This window comes from Vidua macroura, chromosome 3 (genome assembly GCF_024509145.1).
Source record: "Vidua macroura isolate BioBank_ID:100142 chromosome 3, ASM2450914v1, whole genome shotgun sequence".
Taxonomy (NCBI): Eukaryota; Metazoa; Chordata; class Aves; order Passeriformes; family Viduidae; genus Vidua; species Vidua macroura.
Genome location: NC_071573.1, coordinates 41,905,765 through 41,923,798, shown reverse-complemented (window position 1 = coordinate 41,923,798; position 18,034 = coordinate 41,905,765). Strand labels below are relative to the sequence as shown.

General features: G+C 39.4%; 1 long non-coding RNA gene across 2 annotated transcripts; it reads right to left on the bottom strand.

The window, feature by feature from the left end:
* Positions 1–8,239: 8,239 nt before the first annotated feature.
* On the bottom strand, positions 8,240–18,028 carry LOC128804532 (uncharacterized). Of its 2 annotated transcripts, none has more exons than XR_008436103.1 (3): positions 17,942–18,028; positions 13,031–13,157; positions 8,240–8,424 (listed from the first exon to the last, which is right to left on the bottom strand). It is a non-coding gene; the product is annotated as an uncharacterized LOC128804532 (long non-coding RNA). The 2 variants fall into 2 exon arrangements; XR_008436102.1 differs by lacking the exon at positions 17,942–18,028 and adding an exon at positions 16,264–16,401 and having other exon boundaries at positions 13,031–13,162.
* Between the last annotated feature and the right edge of the window lie 6 nt (positions 18,029–18,034).

Genomic DNA, 18,034 nt, shown 5'->3' with positions numbered 1-18,034 from the left:
AGTAACAAAGTTATCATAGATCAGAATGCATCCCACAGACATCCATCTCTTTGCGGAGGAGACCTTGCCACTGCAGGTTATGTTGCTGAAGCAGTAAATTTGCTTTCACTTTGTTATAGTCAGCTTTGAAAGTAATATACTTTTACACTGAACAAAAACAGCTTGAAAACTACTGCTACAGAAAGTCTGAAGAATGAGAAGAATCATAACAACCTCTGAGTACACCAGAAATGCTGAACAACCTTTCCCAAATTAGCAGCATCAAATTGTTTCACAGCTGTACCCACAGTTTAAGAGGTTTGGATTTCATCTCCAATCTGTTACATTACAAGTAGTATGGCAGTATTCAGTGGAATTTGCAGGACTCTCCACAAGGGCCAAGAAACAGTCCAGGGAATCACTCTCAAGTGTTACTCAAAAACAGTAGCAAGAACTTGGTGATCTGCCAGGTCTCACTGGAGATCCACATAGGTGATCAGGATGAGCAGAGACCAAGCTAAAAAAAAGTAATGCTGCCCTGAGAGATGAGGGAGAGTGTTTCTATTCCTTCCAACACAGTGGAAGTATTCCATGGATCTGCACTTTTAAAGATGGTTTGTACTTTCAGTAAAATTGAACCTTGGAATTTTCTGTCGACTAGGAATGGTACATCAACTACAAGTAAGTTTAAAACAGAAAACACTCAACTAGCCAGAGCAGACACTCACACACAACAATTCACAAGTCACTTTAATAAGGTGCAGTCAAAACTAATTGTATGGAGAACTGCACAATCAGATTTAAGGTCTTGGAAGTGATGGAAAATCCATCATGACTGCTACGACCCAGGAGCTAATTACCATCCCATTAGAAAATCTGGCACTCTATTTCTAAAATGAATTGGCCCGATTCCCCTATTACAGCTCATTAAAACTGCCATACTACAAATCTTCCTGTGTGTATTAAGACTGGTATGTCACCTCAAGTCACTTCAATGGGTAAATTTGAGAGTTTTCCTTTTAATCTGGGGGACTTACTGAGTTTTCTATACCACTTTTCTCTCATGTCATCCTTCCTAAGTGTATTAACACCAGCACAGATAAGGAACCCACTGCCTACAAGGACTGTGATAACTACTCAGTCTCCGCATACAACCAGGAGTACATGTTCAACCAACTACCCCTCAATCCCTGGCCCTTCCCTGCTATTTCTGAAGCTTTCTTTCTCAAGATGCAGCTCCCACTGTGTAAGTGGGATCAATATCTTTGTACTTCTGAAACACAAAGGCTTTCATTTTGCATGTGCAAATGCTCCTAGTTTATAATGCAGTACCTTCTTCATTTGTTTTATCCCACCAATTTTATCATCTCCAAACTTCCATGCAATGCCATATATTTTCTGCATGCTACAGAGGGAAACTAATTCTGTAGATGAGAGAATAACCTAATCTCCCTTAATCTTAAAAAACTGCAAGCAAGACTGGTATATTTTCTATACAAAAGATGGCCAGCAGCATAAAGGAAACCAGTGTTGCTATTGACAGATGTGCCACAGTTCCACCAAGGTATCAAACACAGGCAAAAGGCCATTCCTCCATTCACTCTTCATAGCTCATTTCAATTTATTTTGTTTTAAAAAAGCAACTCAAGCCTCACAGTTCTTTAACTTAGGACACTGCCAAAAGTGATATTTGGTGGCTACAACATGCAATAAACATACAAAATTGATAGCTAATTTTAATTACAAAGAGCTTAATTTTGTAGCTATGTATGCTCTGGTATTTACTCAGACCATAGGATAGCGAGGAAAGAAGTAAGAGGAGAAAAATTACTGTTACCTTTGTTATGAACTATGCCTCAAAACAGCTTTTTTTATAAAAAAATCACATGAGCTTTTATAAAAAGAAGAATGCTACTATCTCTGATGAGCTTTTGTTGTGATTGAGTTTTTCTTGTTTAACGCCATTTAGCAAATACTTTTGACAGAAAGTTCCTCAGGAAAGTCAGAATTGGTCTTCAACCACGTCTGTATTTCTATGATAGGAAAACACAAAGAAATGCATAGAATTCATTGTCTGTCTGCCACTATTTTAAGTGTATCTTGCCACCAGTTCTCTCTTTCAAACTATGTTCCCCAACACACAAAGAAGACCGGAGGAGTAGAACTAAAGAAACTGATTACCCTGAACAAAAAGTTCCACTGATTTGCATTCCACTCAACTTGAAGGTTTCAAGCAGATTATTTTTCTGAAGTCTGCTTTTCTCCAGATAATTATTTTCCTTACATGCCTCTTAAATAATTCTTCTCCAGAGCCAAGGACAACACTCTCTTTTCTAGACATTTTGTTAGTAACTCAACCAGTCTGTCATCAGGATCATCCAAAACTGTAGCAATACTGTAGTTCCTGGTGACTCTCTCACTGTTTTCCAGTTTTCCTAGGCACTCTAGTCTATGTTCACATTCAACACACTCCTAACCCTGGTGCAGCTTTAATGCAGAGCAAGAGGCAGCACAACAGCTGTGATGATCCCTACTGCATCACCCAAAATGCCCCACGTGTCAGACTGGCAATGGCAAAGAGAGACAGAAGTTGGGATACAATCTTGGCAGTCCTCTGCCAGCCTAAATCTGCCCCTCCATCACACAGGACAAAATATACAGAAGAGAGGTTCTTACAATTCTACATTAATGAAAGACAGGGAACAGAAGATGATTTTCTGCCATCCTGTCAGCACACAGCCAAACTTTCTGCTCAGAGGCCACATTCTCTGTCTCTTATTTTTGGTTTTAGTGATGCTGTAAAATGCATAGTCTATTACCAGGCATAACAGAAGGAAGCAATTTTAAAACTGATTCTGTGCAAAAAGAAGAACAAAGAGAAACCAAAGAAACCAACCTTTCTCACGGCATAATTATTCCAGAATTCCACATACATATAGTGCACCATAAACTGTAATTGTGGGATAAACTATAATTCATGGCTTTTTTAATTTCTAAGCACAGGAAATTCTCTCTCCTTGTACCCTGTTCTCTCCTTGCCTTGCTTCTACTCTTGGCTGGGAGAAGTAATTCAACAAAAGAAGCATCAAAGGAATAATAAGTCAGAGTTCAGTGGTTTCTACAAGATAATCGGTGCCTCACATTTGCTAGAAACTCAGATGAGAGGATTAAAAAAAATCCAAATCCATAGTTTTGAAGTAGCAAGTAGTTCATAAAAAGTTGTTTTGTGGAGACAGAAAATCATTTGGAAAAAATTATTCCCATGGGTTTTATTGCATCTTACTGAGAAGCCTTTATGATGAGCAAGTCAATACGTACAACAAAGAGGAAGATACATCTAAAACTTCAGATACAAAACTAGACTGCACTTTTCAGGAAGACTAATACAGCAATCCAGCAAGTTTTAACAGTGCAAGTGGTGAAAAGTGACATTGCACTTGTGCACTACACATAACCTCTGTAACTGTTTAAGTATGTGCAATACTTACGGATTATTCTGGCAAAACAGCAAAAGCCACACTGACACCTACAGACACCTTTTTAATTCCTCTTGATGTCCATAAAAATAAATTGAATAATGAGGAGTGTTTGCCACACTACGATCTCTGCTGGATTCATATTATTTATATGCCATCTACGATCTCTGCTGGATTCATTTATTTATATGCCATTTTGAATTACTGACACACTGTAGCAGTAATTTTCTGTGTATGATAAAGATAAAACACAACATGTAATTTGTTGACTCATTCTTAAAAATCAATTAATCTCCTTGAATGCTATTTGTTTTGGAGAAAAAATAATAAGGAAAAAGAATGAAGTTATTCAAGTATTAGAGTCACCATTATGGAAAAAAGTGATCAAAATATATTGTATCATGCTCACATCTCCATGACAGTGTACTTAGAGCTATGAAACTTGACAGGCTAGAGTCACTGTTACAAGGTAACAGAAAAAATTCTATACATTCAAGGAAATAATTTAGAATCTGCAGTCATGGCTCCGTCCTGACCTGCAAACCTCTGACTCTGTACACTGAATATCTCAGCTGAAAAAATAAGACTCATCATTAGAAAATGAACTTTCCTAATACTGACCTGGATAACCAAGAAAGGTTTAAAATAACGTGTCATCCCAGGAAAAAGAAGGAACTGAATTTAATATGACTTGAGTGAGGAGAGACAAATGGAAGAGAGGCCTACGGATGTTGAATGCAGTTTGTTCACGGTTTTGAGGGTTGGTGTTACATTGCTTACATTGGGAAGTGGGGTATATCTAAGAAGATCTAAGGTATACATGCTGAGAACTGCGAAGAATATGAAATGTGGAGTGGAGAAACTGAAGCTGTTTCGATTTTATTTCACTTGATTGTATGATACAGTTATCTGTATTTCCTTTAAATGCTCCTTTTCCACTCCAAGGAAAACCCTCTAGAATTCTGAACTGTAATACTCCTATGCAGATAAATATATTCAGCATATTAGGAAGGTCTTCTTCTACTGACAAGATAATCCTCAACAAATCAAACTGTTTTTATGAATTCCACAAGCCAAATAGGATGTCACACTGAAGTCAGACTTCTTAAGGGGAACAGAAACCTTTCAATCTACCAATATTTTCATCATGCCTCACCATGGAAAAGCAACTAGAGCCACACACTACAAACAAGAGTTAAATTAATTTGGTGATTTACTTAGACTGGTAAAGAATATTTTTAAACTGTTAACAGACATCTGCTTTGATACTGACAACCATTCATCAGCCTTGGTGTTTGCCAGCATAGTGCAGCAGATATTATTTTACTGTTAAATATTTTCATAAGATGCGGTCATTGTTTAAGCTACATTCTAACAAAGAACCAGAATTAAACTGAACTAGGTAAATTAAATTTGAATGTTATTATCCAATGTGAATTAATTACAATGACACATTGAAGTGAGAAGAAATAATTAATGTTCTGCAAATAGTTGCAAAATGGTTACAATGCTAACCTTTGGCTGATCATTATGCACAAGTAAAAATAAGAATATACTGAAAATGCTTTTATTGTGACCCTGAGCATTCTCTAACATAGACATTTAGATAAATAATGTCTGTTTGACAGAAGTGCACACATCTCTGCACATATAAATACAGTCAGGTATTTAAATTTTGTGGTTTTGTCCAAGCCAACATATTTAATGGGAAAGAACAAAATAATTCAAATAAACAGGAAACCTTTGGCTTTTCTTTGTCTCTCTAAACTGACATGCAGTCCAGATTCAGACAGCTTCCAATTTCTGTTCTGATACAACAAATAGTGATATGCAATTAAGAAATTTATCCTTGTGTTATTTCATTGTAACAGCACAGAATGGTAAACCTATGTAAGATCTCTCTAGATTTGACTGGTTCATCTGATAACAATCTGAAGTGCTGGATGCTCATTTGGACTGAATTTTAAATCCCTGAAGGTTCATCTATCACCAGCTGGAACAAGAAGACTGCAGGAACAAGAAGACTATTTACTTCATATTTTGTTTTTCTTATCTTTCTTTCTTTTCCCCTGAATTTGCTACTTGTGAAAGGTTCAAAGTTACTGTAAATGGAGATTAGACAGGATAAAACGATGTTCTCTTTATCACCAGAAACAGCCTTGCCTTGTCACAGCATAAATCACAGTTGAGCTGGCCACAATACCCAAACCATCACCACACAACATCAGAAGACTTCAAGCATCTACACCTCTTGCTCTTTAGCCCAACCTTTTATAGCCCTCATGTTAATGCACTGCACCTGTGTGCCCTCTGTTGCCTCTGGTGATTGGTCAGTGCACCTGGGCACTCCAGGTCTCATTACCTTCAATGCTGCTCACCTGCTCCTCACAGCTGCAGCCCATTGGGGATGAGGCTCAGCCGCAGCTCCACTCCCAATTACCACAAACTGTGTGCCTGCATTACCTTGTCTTCTCCACACAACTTCAGTCTGAAACTTAAAACCAGCTGCCACATTCTGACTACAAACATAACTGCCATCATGGTGCATTTAATAGAAACTTTATGGCCCAGTTTGAGACTCCCTCTTCAGCATTCAAGGAACACAAAATACAAAAAGAATTCTACAGCTAAGGACAAGACAAAGCTTGTAGGTCAATGTAACTTATTTTATTAGACCAAGAGGTACAGCTTTTTGAAAAGCTTGAATAAGCTTTCAGACATGCAATCCTTTCTTGGGGTATGAAATACATAATAGAAGCAGCCTATTTAAGAACTATATAACAACAAGGAAACCTGAGAACTGTGACAATTACAACAAATAATCACATGACCATTGAAGACACCAAGTTGTGCTATTTGAAATTGAGGTTAGGTAAGATAATGGCAGCAGCCATGACATCTTTTTCCTAAGAGACCACAGAGACATTACTATTAGCCCTACAGAAAAACAGCACATGACTAAAAGCTAGTTCATGTCCCAGGCTGTGCAACTATGCTCTTCTATTACTATCTGTAAAACTGTAGTATCGACTTTCTACCTGTTCCACCAGATCAGGTTAATCTGTGTAAATCTAATCCCAATTAGATTAATCTGTGAAAATCACATTTAGAACTTCAAAGGAAAGCACTGTAAAATACAAAGGATGGTATAATGAATAGTGCTTGAAAGAAAAGCATAAAGAACATACAGTGTTAAGCCCCAAATATCCACAATTATCTGACCACCAGGTTTTGCCTCCAGCCAAAGCTCTGAACAAAACTTTGGAAGAAAATAGTGGAAGCAGAAATCATGGATGACATAATAGGAATGGCCCTGAACACCATTTCATTTTGAGGTCAGTGGACTACGAGATTTGAGCAAGTACAGGTGAGAAGGGGAGAGAGCACACTTGTAGTCTAAAGAATTCCTTCCCTTCCAAGGCCAGAAACCCTATCAGCCTGTTAGGAGGACACAGGAGCTAAGACTTGCAAGCTCAGGGGCAGTAGCAAGCCTGCTGTCTCACACTGATGGGATGTAACTGCAATCACCCAGAGTTTCCAGCCCTTGAGACAGGAAGCTTGAGTGTAAGGTAAAGCCCAACTTTTGTTTGGATTGTAGTTTGCCAGGAAGGAATGACTTTACAGCAGCATTAATTATGAGGCAGGAAGGGAAAACAACAACAAAAGAAATCCCCAAGAACAAAAATTTTTAAAATGCAGAAGAGGGCAATAAGAGTCAAGGGATAACAAGTTAACAGAAGGACAACATGCAGGATATATATGTGTGTGTGTGTGTGTCAGTGCCTGTGCACTAGTAGCACTTCCCATAAGACACAGCTATTTGCCAGAACTTGGCTTACTATTGATCATGATAACTTGAGACATCAGCGACTAGTATTCTTAGAGAACATTTAGTATCACTGCTCACTAGGTATGATGCTTAAATGTGATTCCATCCCTTGAGGAGTTATATACCAAACTTAAGATGTAAATTACTTTAAATAGTGATATAGCAGATATATGCTGCTTTGATTGATACAGGTATTATAACAGCTAATAGCACCTCCTGTAAAAGGGGCTGGGACCAGTTTGTGCTGCAGAGTGGTTAGTTGTGGGAGCCAGGATTCCCAGTTTATTCACTTTAAATAAAACTCCAGAACATTAGGATTAAAGAGCAGGAAAAGCACTGAAGATCTAGCCTACCAGCAAGGAAAGAGTGTCAGAAGTATATTCAAGACTCTCCAAGCAGCATTCAGGTTTTTATAGCAGTTGTGATAATGATCTTACACTTATGGAGAATCTTTCATCCAGAAGGATTTATTTGTGGGCTTTGTGCATACCATGGGAATAAGTGTCCTCTCTTCTGCCAACTTACACTGGGAAAAGCTGTTTACACTTCTAGAGGAAAATGTTGTGCTATGAGAATTGCTACATCCCAAACAAAATGGATTAGGACAGGCAATGTCAAGTGCTATAGCAGTTAAGTACAAAACATAGTGGGGAATTTGAAGAAACAGAACATAAATAATCAAAACCATGTTCTAGTCAGGATGCTGAGACTAACAGAGTAACTTAAAACATGTATCATGGTATAAGTCATCCAATTTGTTTTTAAATCCCCATTGGACTTTTTGGCTCTCCCTTAGTTTCTCTCAATGTATACTCAAGCTGCTCTCTAAAACATTAGCAACCATTAAGCTGAACTTGACAATGCTGTCTCCAGGTAAGTTACATTAAAAGGTTGGTAACTGCTACGCAATGTAAAACAAGAAGGATTTAAAATCAAATAACATGAACAAAAAGCATGTATAGAATAACATTTGTATTTTAAATACATTTGGATAATTCTCACTAGGTTCAACTACCCTCTTTAATTCAGTTTGTGTCTTGGTCCCTTCATCTCTACTTATATAAGCTGTTTTCTCCCATAAAGGTGGAAAAGAACAGGATTGCCCATAGAGATAACAGGAGCAAAGTCAGCTGCTGAGTCCTAAAAAAAAGGAAGAAAAAAAGAAAGGTAATATGAAAATTATGCACCACCACAGCAACCAACCTACCTATAAAGGTGCTGCCCTTCAGTTCAGGTTGGGAACTTAGGAAAAGAGCACAGAAAGAATGGTTCTTGTTATTCATTCAGCACAACACCAGTCTGATGTTTTAATTTGTTGGTAAAGAGACTTATGATTGAGGGGAAAAAGAGTATCTTAATGAGCCTTAACTGTTTCCCTCCATGTTTTCTTCCTCTCATGGTCTCCCAAATTAAGAAAGATACTTTGTCACATAATCTCCCATTAACTCAACAAGTCAGATCAGTCAGCTCTCCTTTCAACACCAAAATGCTGAGGTGATCTTTAGATGCCACTTTCCAAAATTTAATTTCCAATAATTAGACTTAATTCAAGATTAACACTAACTTCCCCCACAATGGAATAGGAAAAATAATAAATGGGGAGAAGTTTCCTAGCACAAAAGCAGGTATTTTCAAATTCAATTAAAAGGAAGGAGCCTTCCACCACCCCTAGGAACAGGCCATGACATCGCTGGTTCATGAACACATAACAGTGGCAAGGCTGAATAAAACCTAAGTGCTTGCAGAATGATAGCCAACCTCTGATTCTACGTCATGAGGCAGAGATCCACCCTTTATTATATTTTAAATGTTAAATGCATTGCCTTGCTAAATCTACTCACTTGGTGTTGATCTACTTGCTTCACTTATGGAAGACTTTTATTTGAAAAACACCTAAGCTACAAATGGACTCCAAATATCAGTCAGGCAGACAAAGCACATACTATGAACAAGTAAATAACAAGCTTTTCTTCTGGGGAGAAAAAAAAGAATCAGTTCCTGGCAAGGAGGAAAATCACTGTTTCCAGCAACCAAGACTTCAGAACAACAATCTAAACTGATGAATCAGAATTCGTAATGACACAAACAGAATTATACACAGCCCTCTACAAGGGTTTATAAGAGAAATTAAACTTAACTACATTACCCGTAACATCACAAATGTAGCTACACTAAAAAAAAATGACAAAAAAATGATAACTAAAGAAAATGCTAGCCATGAAGATGGTTTTATCATTTAAAAAATTAATTTCATCCATCTGATTGCTCAAATTATGTTTTTTCCAGTAATATTGAGCTGAATTGGCTATTCAGCAATATCAATAACATTAACTGCTCATGCTGAAATAGGGTTTTGTTTTTTACATCAAGCAATACATGATTGGCAGCCATGCCAGAGATTGTATAGATTTTAGCACAGGAGAGACTGTTTGTTTACTCCCTGTGACTTTCCTCCTCGTGTCAGAGCAAAAACATAGGTGGCACTAGGAGGAATTTATTCAGCTGGCAAATTTCTTTCCCTTGTACTTTTCTTGGTAGAAAGAGAAGAAATAGAAAAGTAACTACCAGAGACCTAATTTTCTTGGGAAAGTGTTACAATAAGCACAGGGGTACAGGATGTCCCTTTTAACACCACAGTGAGAAGGAGGATGCAACAAAAGAAATGTACAAGCATTTTTTTGACAGTGGCACAAATATAAGTACACATAGTACCAGTTTAGTAGAACAGTGTCCAATTTCTAGAACAGACAAAGACATTACAAGATTCACTGGCTGAAATCCAAAGCTAGAAAAATCTGACCAGAAAGATAAATGCAAATTTTAAATGAAGGTAATAACCTCCTGGGCTATTTTATTGAAATGTGTTGGTAGATTCCTCAGCATCCCACTTGGACCATCAAATGACCACAATGCATTAGACTTCACACAGAATAAATGGCTACTATTTCCTGGCATCTGATAAAACACAGATATGAGTACATAGCCATAATGGTCTCTACTGACCCTGAATGACCAAAAGCTTTAATCCAAACTGAATATACAAAAGAACAAGAGAACTATTTATGGCAGTTTTTTATGTAGCTTTCTGACAGCTTCATTTATGCTGATTAGTATTTTACTGGATAATAAAATCTAACTTGAAGTAATTTCAAGGTATCACTGGTGTGAATAAGGCTGGAAAATTTGGAAACTTTCTGTTTTAGGGAAATTAGATTTTGTAGTTATGCTGTCTCTCTATTTCTTCAGACTTAATAACTTTTGAAAGTAATAACTAATTTAAAAAAACAAATGGGATGCTAAGTGTCTGAGAAATTAAATTCTTGAAGCTGATGCACCAGGCATATAACTTGCTTTTTCCTCATTGTCTGCAAGAATTAATCTATTAACATATCCATGTCAGGGGACTTACTGCAAGAATGTGGTATCTGATCCTGGCAAGAAATTAGTCATATTTCACAGATCTCCTAGATTTTATTAGAGCATATGGAAATAAATCATCCAAATGAAAAAGTTCATTTGGGTTTCCAATAGGCCTTTGAAAGGCCACTCACCTAAGGCCTTTGAAGAGCCAAACTGCCATGGAATAATCTTACTATGGATAAATAACTGTATAAAATACAAGAAAGAAAATGTAGGGGCAAATGGACATTTTTCATAATGATGAAGTTCATCACCAGATATCCATCTGCATCCACTCTAAGGGCTATTTTATTCAACTTCATCACAAATTATATCGAGAAGAGTGACAAAGATTGCAACTGATGCTAAATTATTCAGAATAGAAGAAAAACTGAATTGCAATTTTCAGCTTCATAGAATTGTTAAGGTTGGAACAGACTTTTAAATTAAGTCCAACCACCAACCTAGCACTACTACCTTGTTCACCATTAAAACAACATGTCCTCAAATGCCATAACCATGTTTTTTGTATGTGATGACTCCACCACTTCCCTGGGCAGTCTGTTCCAATGCTTGACAACTCTTTCTGTGAAGAAATTTTTCCAAATATCCAACCTAAACTTCCCCTAGTGCAACTTGAGGCTATTTCCTCCTGTTCTATCACTTGTTGCCTGGGAGAAGAGACCAACACCCACATGGCCATCCAGTTAATCTTCTACCCAGCAAGGAGAATACCAATCCACACACACAGTGGGAAGCCACTTTCTCAGTGAGAGTGCCGTGGAAGATGGTATCAAAGGCTTTACTGAAGTCTAGGTAGACAACATCTATAGCCTTTTCCTCATTCAGTAAGTGGGTCACTTGGTCACAGGAGTAGATCAGGTTGGTCAAGTAGGAGCTGCCTTTCATAACCCATGCTGGCTGGGCTGATCCTCTGGCTGTCCTGTTCATGTTGCATTAAATGGATCTAAACGAATCCATATTGTGTGTATATATATGTGTTTGTGTGTGTATGTATTTATATATATTGCTGGTTTTGGGCAGGATAGGGTTAATTTTTGAAGTACCCAGGAGGGATGTGGCTGAGGGAGCATGGCCAGGACCCTGATGTTATTCTGTACCACCTCACCTCAGGCCACAGGAAAGGAACTCTTGCTCTTCTGGGGAGAGGGGGTGCCTTCCTGTTGAAAAAACATGGTGGGGAAACTCTCCCCTATTGTTCATTGTCCCAGGATCTGTGGTGAACATTTCTGCATGTGAATCATTCTCTCTTTCTGTATACTTTTGTTACTGGTGCTGTTACTGTTTGTTTTCTTATCTCACTGCTGTTTCCAGTAAACAGTTCTTATCTCAATCCATGACCTTTCCCTTTTGTGCCTCCAATTCTCACCTCCATCTTGCTGCAGCAAGAAGGTGGGGGGGACACAGGGGAGTGAGAGAGAGCAGCAGTGTGGTTTGGAGAGCCTCAGTGGGAGTACCATTCCTAAGCCATGACAATATACATACAGGTATGCACATTTTCTATTAAAGGGCTTTCACGCTGATCAGCCAGGGAGGGTGAATCCATTGCTATTGTTTATGCTGTGTTTTCTGTTGTGTTGATCTGCATGGCCAATCACTTGTGTATGCAATAGGTACACTGTGTGTAGCTGTGTGTCTGCTGGGACTATGTGCTCAGTCTCACTACCAGCTGAATGAGGAAGCATGTAGCTAGAGCAGACTTTCCTCTCACAAGCTACCAGACTCAGCAACTACTAACAGCCTACATGATCACTCCATATTTGCCCTCTTCCATGTAGGTGCAAAGACATGAAGGCCTTCCTGAAACATCCTTACACTTGTCTCTCTGTGTACTGCAGGGCTCACCTGTTCCATCCTGGGATTGGGTTTTAGGGGTTCTTATTTGTGTTAGCTAGCCGAGTCCTGTGTACCCCCGCGCTTCCCCCGTGTCGTTCCCCCCCCTGCGGTTTCTGGCCCCAGGCTGCCTGCCGTTGGGCCTTTCCCCTCTGCTGCTCCTGTAACCACTCCCCCATCCAGCCCCGGGAAACCCCGTGCCTGCCGCCCCATCCCCACAATCCCACTCAGCCCGAGGCTCGGTGCCCGCCCCTGCGGGGTTCTCTGGTTGGTCGCTGTCCTATGTCATCATCGCGTCACCCACATGGATTGGGAGGCGGCGTCTGCACTCCCTATCACATCCCATATATCATCTCACTCCCTCCCAGGTCCTGCCGCCATTTCCCCCACGTGGAGTGGGAGGTGCGGGTCGCTACCCCCACTGCAGCTCTCAGCGACCATAAAGCCTTCCTGCCTTCCTCTTGGGTGATTTGGACATTTCTTCCCTCTTTACCTCGGATCCCGTAGCGCGGGTGACAGAACCTGGCAGACCCTGACCCGCGTGCCGATGCCAGTGGCACGTGGGAGAGAAGCAGCCAACCCGGAATTCCGGGGGGAGGCGGCGCCGGAGGGCGTCGGAGCTGCCCTGGACCGGGGAGGAAGAGAGAACGCCGCACTCACCACTGTATCCTTTAGGTATAAAAGCTGTTACCCGAAAAAGGAGCATCTCTGAGGTGTAGAAATCTGAAAACTATATTCTTCTAAATACATTTATATCTACAGCTTGTCAAACTGGCTTAGCTTTTCCTTGTATTCTCTCAGCCCTAATGGGAGGTTACTTGCTTCACTTTCTTGTGATTTTTGAATTCACTTCAACCTAAGGTTTCTCTGAACTGTCTTGTAGGAACTACTGCCTAGTGCGCTTTTTAGTAAAGCAGTTTGTACTCTGCCAACTGTCACTCAAAGTAGTATAGAAATTCACTTATGTTCCTGCCTATTTAAATCAACAACCACAAGAATGACATTTGCTTGACAAAACTGTTACACCTTAAAAAACAGCAATGAAATATTTAGCAATACAATTAAATTTATTCTCTTTTGCAATGTTCTTACTCAATTACAGAGTATTCCTGACAGAATTCAGTTGAAATTTGAAATTTTCAGATCAGTATCCCTGTCAAAATAACAGATTATCACTGTAAATCTGGTTTTATCATCCCATAACAAACTAAGCTGCACTTTTTTTTCTAAGTCAATCCATCTTGCTATTTCTAGTAAAACTGTAAGAATACCATACAAAATGTCATGCAGTTTCAGGGAGACTCTTTATCTTTTGCAAGAAGTAGGAGGTGGCAGTCCAGAAGAGCAAACCAGCAAGATATTTCATTGAGAATGGAAACAATGAAACTGGCTTCCTATGGATTTGTGCTATGGATTGAGCTCTACGTGACTTTTCTCCTGCCTAAAAAGGATTCTGTTTATGCTGCATAACTCATTAAAAGGGTCCTCCTCTTATATCCAGACATGTACATTTTTAAAAATGTACAGCAACTTACTGGATTTTTACTTTTTCCCCTCTGTCTGCAATTGCCCAGAAGGTTCAACATGCTGTACTGGGAGAGACAGAGGACTACATTCTTTGAATGTCGGTTGCTCTCTGTTGCTTTACAATGGTAAATTCAATTTCACAAATACTCACCAACTACCATATATTTATTTATAGCATTTGATATATTTATTTCTATTATTTATTTCTCTTTTCAGGAAATACTTTCAGAATTTTTTTCTGTTTTCGGGAACACAACCATTGATAGAATGAACATAAAGGATTTCTACTGCATAACCCACACAAAAAAGTTCTATAGGTAAATCTCTGATAGAAGGAGGATCATAATTTTCGTCTAGAGGGAGATCTGCATGTAGCTAATGGCTTATCTCTTTGTGAAGTTTAAGATTAAAGATGGTCAGGCTGTAGATGCTCAGTGCTTTCTCTCAGACACCTGCTGATGCCATGATTGCTCGACAGGCCAAACGGAAGTCAACTCTGAAATACAATCACTAATATGATTAGATGGCCAGTGGTATACAGCCAGACCCACTATCTGCAAGCAGAAGAATTATCTGCAGGGAAGAACAAGGACAAAATAAGGAACTCTCTAATACAAAGTGTTATTTTTTTAGAAAGCATACCTCCCTCTCCTGATGCAAGCAAAATGCTATACCGACTTGAGGTATTGTGAATCAAGAAGACAAGTTCTACTGGAGAGAAAGAAAAGGGTTCTAACTTGACCATTCTCTCTCCCATCAGTGGAAAATCTCCAAAACCTAACACCAGATAAACCACAGGCTGAAACTGTAATGAGGTACTGTGCCTACCCCAAGGCAGAGTGCTGAAATGTGAACTCCTGCCTACTGAGGCAGGTCAGAGATGGTAGATTACACTCTCATTCCTTCCAGCTTCTACTCTAGGGAATACCATAAATATCATAAATGGCCTCTTTTCTTAGTCACTGGTCTGGAAACTTGCAGTTAATTAATTTTATCCCATTCAACATAAAGGTCTAGGACTCTATCCATTTTTTTTAGTCAACATCCAGCAATAAATGCAAGCTTCCCCAGCCTTAGGTAACAGTTCATAAAAATGATTGACAGCTCCTTCCAAGGTCTCCACAGATCGCTCAGAATCACACCCTGCCCCTGGAACTGCAGAGGGGGTCTTTTTTAAATACTTCTTTCATGGCCTTGCCCAATCACACAATTCAATTCAGCAAGAATTGAATTTTACTCACCCTCACTTAGCAAAAAAAGAGTATAGGTACTTGGTCAGGAAAATATTTTGAACTGGAAACTTTTTAGGAATAAATTACTACTAATTAAGTTACCTGTACTGGAAGAGGAAAAGCTTTGTTCTTCTGTCCTCATCCTGGAAGGAACAAAATCCCTTTACCTATTTTCTTTTAGAGTTATCTACACTGCTAGGGTATGTGCTCCTTCTACTTATTTCAGCTAACCATCTCTATCCAAGAATGCAAAAATCCCTGCAGGATCAGGAAAGCACACAGGCTGACTCCAAACACTACTGGTTCCAGCATACAGCTACAGAGAAAACAACTTGTGCCCTGCAACTCGTACTTCTTGAACAACCTGCATCTTCTATGCAGTCACTGATTATAGAATAAATATATCAAAGGGAACAACCTTAAATAGTAAATCTTGGACAAAATATGCATAAAAATTCCAGTTAATGTAGCAAACATAAAGTCCTCTTTAACAGCAAAACTCTTCAAAAGCACAACTGGCATACCTTTCATACCTTCATACCTTTCATGCTTTTAAATGCCTGCAACCTAGACAGAGCATTCAGAAAGAGAAAACATTTTATAGTAGAAATTACAATGGAAACCAAAGTGAAATGCTAACTAATTTATACCCTGGTGCTGCAACTACTTTGCTTACACATCTGTTTGCAAGAGAAAGGACTTAACCACACAGTGAAATAACTCTGAGAGTCCTGTTTTGGAAAATGGGATGAAAGAGTTCTTTGAATACCAGAAAACAAGGGTTCTGTCAAACAGTAGTGATAGCCTTAAAATTCTCCACATGCACTTCTGAAAAAGAAAGGGTTGATTTGTAAAACCTAGTAAAACTCAACATGAACAAAACAACATTGTCTGTGTCTCTTTATTTGGCCTGCCTGAGAGACCAGCCAACAGACTGATTTAGTTTAATATTATACAGAAAACCTACCTGTAAAATCAATCACGGTAAGCTCTGCACAGGAAGTTCAGAGCAAGGGTGAAGTAGCCAGTTATCAAGTGTTGTTCTTGTGTTAATAGTCCATTCAAATATGCAGTTCTTTTCTGCAGTTCTCTCGTTAGATTAAAGATGCCTGACAAATAAGCTATAAGTTAACATCACTATTTTATTGATTCTAAAAAGCCACCAGAACAAAGTACTGGAATGTAAACTATGAAAATACAGTTTTCATTTTAGATGACAAGGGAAGATGTCTTTGTTACTTCTTGACCCTCCGACCTCCCAAGAGTCATGCCAGAGTTGTCAAATTTTTCTAATTAAGTATTTAAGCATGAAACATGTTCCGCATGCAGACACTCCTTCTAAGAATATAAAATAATACAGGGAAGAGTGGTCAAAGATATTTTGTTCAATTTATGGAAATACCCATCTACTGTGAGATGCACTCTACCTGCTGACATGCACATTTCCTCTGGCTGACAAGGATACACATTATCTTTGGAAAATGATGAAAAACCTTTAACTCCTTGAGAAATTACTTAAAATGAAAGCCTGACAATGATGGGCTGAACCTGAAGTGATCCATTCTAGTGAAGCGAACAGAAATTGGAATGTATCCCTTTCATAGCCCAGTATTTTTGGGTAACCACTTTGGTGCTTATGGTCAGGCAGGAATCAGTATTTCTTGGTGCTCAGGCATCACTTCACCCAGACAGAAGCCTGTGCACCATAGTCCCCCATAAAAAAATCCTTTTCCCTGCTCCCTTACTGCACCCCATCAGGAAAGCCTAAACAAATAAGGAGGCCACATGCCTATGGCATTTTGGGATGCAGATGTCTATCAGCATCTTTGTTAAACCTGCTGGACCTTCTCAATTTGCTTAGCTTTGTAACAATCCCCTGGTTGTATATCAACCCCCCTAGTTACATTTGCTGTCTGCATCGAGGTATCAGACAAACCATTTATCTTTTAATTTGCCTGTTTGCTACACCCTGGAGTACATTGCTTATTTGAAACAGGCAAAAAGCTCTAGGGAGAGTTTATTATTATATCTCTGCATTTGTGAGACTCCATCTGGAGGGGTCTCCTCTGGTACAGTTCTGGTGTCCACACCATAAGAAGATCATAGAACTAATGGAACAAGTCCAGAACAGGCCACAAAGCTGGTAAAATGACTGGAGCACCTTCCCTACCAAGGCAGGCTGAAAAAGTTGTGTGTGTTCGGCTTGGAGAAGGTTGTGTGGAGACCTACAGCAACCTTCCAGTGATGCCAGAGATAGATTCTTTGTCAGAAACGTAGTGATAGGACAAACAGTAATGGGTAAAAACTGAAAGAGGGAAAATTTAGGTTAGATATTAAAAATATTTTTTTCACTGTGAGGGTGGTGAGGCACTGGAACATGTTGCCCAGGGTGGTTGTGGATGCCCCAACTCTGGCAGTGTTCAAGGTCGGGCTGGATGAAGCCTTGAGCAACCTGGTCTAGTGGGAGGTGTTCCGTGTCCATGGCAGGGAGGCTTGGGACTGATCTTTAAGGTCTATTCCCACACCTTAACATTCCATTATTGTATTAAAATAACTCAGACATGTGACAGGTTCAGCTAACTGGATAAAGAAGACGCTGGCCCTCAACTAGGAAACTAATTGCTTTTTTTCCCCTCTCCCCTAACCTTAACTTGTGACCATCTTCTCATATACACCACAGCAGCAGCACCTGCCTGGCCCCGCCTCCGAGGCGGCCTCAGGCCCGGCAGGGCCCGTCG